The sequence below is a fragment of the Filicampus tigris genome, chromosome 13 (genome assembly GCF_054856515.1).
Source record: "Filicampus tigris isolate MCC_2025a chromosome 13, RoL_Ftig_1.0, whole genome shotgun sequence".
NCBI lineage: Eukaryota > Metazoa > Chordata > Actinopteri > Syngnathiformes > Syngnathidae > Filicampus > Filicampus tigris.
Window position 1 is genome coordinate 22,805,956 of NC_141229.1, and position 2,500 is coordinate 22,808,455.

Here is a 2,500-nt window from a genome sequence, read left to right on the forward strand (position 1 = left end):
GCGTGCGTGCATATGTATGTGTGTATATATATATATATATATATATATATATATATGTATATATATATATATATATATATATATATATACACACACACACAGGGGTGCACATGTGCAACAGAAATCACTGATGCGTAACGTCATGTGAGTCAGGAAGCGCCTTTGCGTACCTGTACAAAGTGGCGCAACGGATCATCTTTGATCCGTGAGCGATACGGATCAAGCATCACAGATCGGGCCGGGCGCGATCTGCAGAATGGTTGGTGAATAAAAACTGTGCGCGTTCATATTAAGTCAACGTAATTAGTTCGCATTCACTGTAATAGCAGCAGAGAAAGTTGAAAACCCTCATGGCTCACATAAGTCGCATGCGAGAGCGCTCTCCAAACACACTCAACGAACACACCACCTCCGCAAAGGCTAACTTCAAAATCAAGCGGACCAAATGATACATTGCCTCATTGATGCCAATTCAATAGCCTTAGTAGACTTTTACTTTGAAGTTGACCTCCGTGGCGGCGTAACAGCTAACTTGACTTCCGTTTTCGACGTCTCAGCTTGCCACCAACATCATCACGCCATCCCTAAGTCATATTCAGTCGCTAATTTAGGACGCTAACAAACCGCTAGTTAATTACGCTGACATTGTATGATACGGCACAAGTCTCCGGCGTTAGTGGCTAGCAGCTGTTATCATTAGCAACAAGTGCCTGGCCGGTAGTTCACCAGCTGTTGCTTGGCTTACTTTTTTTTAAACGTCTTCAATATATAAGAATAAGAATGCCTTTATTGATCCCACAGTGGGGAAATTTTCATTGTTACAGTAGCAAAGATATAGGTCACACAGGGGCGGCGGCATAATGTGGCCATTAATGTATAACATTGACGGCAAACATTTAGAATCAAACCTATGTAGATATACGCAGTAACATGTGTATATACACATGTGTATACACACCAACCTACATCTACATAAAAAATATGAGGAACACTCATTTCGGCCTGTACATAGTACAGAGGAAAAAAATACTCTAAGTGACAGTGCTGCAGTGCTGTAGTGAAATGTAAGGAACAGCATTGGATAAAAATAAAACTAGACTAACAGTAGTGGGGAATGTTGAGTATTGCACGGTATTACAGTAGTGGGGAATATTGGGTATTGCACGATACGAGCTCAGGTGCAGGACTGCACAATTGCACTAATGACCGCCAGTTTGTAGAGACTACACAATGTTCTTGTTAAAGAGTCTGACAGCAGCAGGCAAGAAGGAACGGCGGAATCTCTCCTTTGCACAGCGAGGGTGTAACAGTCTGTCACTGAAGGTGCTGTGGAGTGCTGTTAGGGTGCCCTGGAGGGGGTGGTCCGGGTTGCCCAGCATTGATGACAGCTTGGCCAACATCCTCCTGTCCCCCACCGAGTCCACAGAGTCCAGGGAGCAGCCCAGGACAGAGCCGGCCCTCTTGACCAGTTTGTCCAGCCGCTTCTTGTCCCGGGCCGAGACGCCGCCTGCCCAGGTGACCACTCCCTGGAAGATGACCGATGCAACCACCGAGTCATAAAAGTTCCTGAGGAGTGTCCCCTGAACCCCAAAAGACCTCAGTCTCCTGAGTAGGAAGAGTCTGCTCTGACTCTTCCTATAGAGGGCGTCTGTGTTGTCGCACCAGTCCAGTTTATTGTTCAGATGAACACCCAGGTACTTGTAAGTTGAGACTCTCTCAACATCTGTTCCCCGGATATTCACTGGTGCAGGTGAAGAGTGCTGGCGCCTACCGAAATCCACCACCATTTCTTTGGATTTCCCCGCATTGATCAGGAGGCGGTTCTGCTGGCACCAGTCCACAAAACCCTGAGTAAGTTCTCTGTACTCCCGATCATCTCCGCCTGTGATGAGGCCGACAATCGCAGAGTCGTCAGAGAACTTCTGCAGGTGACAGGTAGGGGTGTTGTAGTTGAAGTCCGAGGTGTAGAGGGTGAACAGGAAGGGAGCCAAGACAGTTCCCTGTGGGGCCCCCGTGCTGCAGAGGAGCACGTCAGACACACAGTCCTGTGTCCTCACATACTGTGGCCGGTTTGTGAGGTAGTCCTGGATCCATGTGGTGAGGTGGTGCGCCACCCCCGCCCGCTCCAGCTTGTCTCCCAGTAGGGTGGGCTGGATGGTGTTGAAAGCACTGGAGAAATCAAAGAACATGATCCTCACAGTGCTCCCCGCCTTCTCCAGGTGGGAGAGTGAAGTGTGGAGGAGGTAGATGATGGCATCATCCACACTGATGCCAGGCTGGTATGCGAACTGGAGTGGGTCCATTGAGGAGCTCACCAGGGGGCGCAGGTGGACAAGGACCAGTCTCTCCAGGGTCTTCATCAGGTGAGACGTCAGCGCCACCGGTCTGAAGCTGTTGAGCTCCTTCGGGTGGGGGGTCTTTGGCACCGGGACCAGGCAGGATGTTTTCCATAGCTGGGGGACCCTGCCCAGCTTCAGGCTCAGGTTGAACATGTGCTGGA

General features: G+C 49.4%; 2 protein-coding genes across 6 annotated transcripts in view; one reads left to right on the top strand and one right to left on the bottom strand.

Moving 5' to 3' along the window:
* gja10a (gap junction protein alpha 10 a) overlaps positions 1–1,768 on the top strand; it is a 150,212-nt gene extending 148,444 nt beyond the window's left edge. Inside the window, exon 6 of the mRNA XM_086049777.1 lies at positions 1,751–1,768. The gene's annotated coding sequence lies outside the window, so the exon portion shown is untranslated. The remainder of the gene's footprint in view (positions 1–1,750) is intronic.
* The window catches only part of LOC147137970 (mitogen-activated protein kinase kinase kinase 7-like), a 144,401-nt gene that overhangs the window by 10,977 nt on the left and 130,924 nt on the right, over positions 1–2,500 (bottom strand). The window lies entirely within an intron of this gene.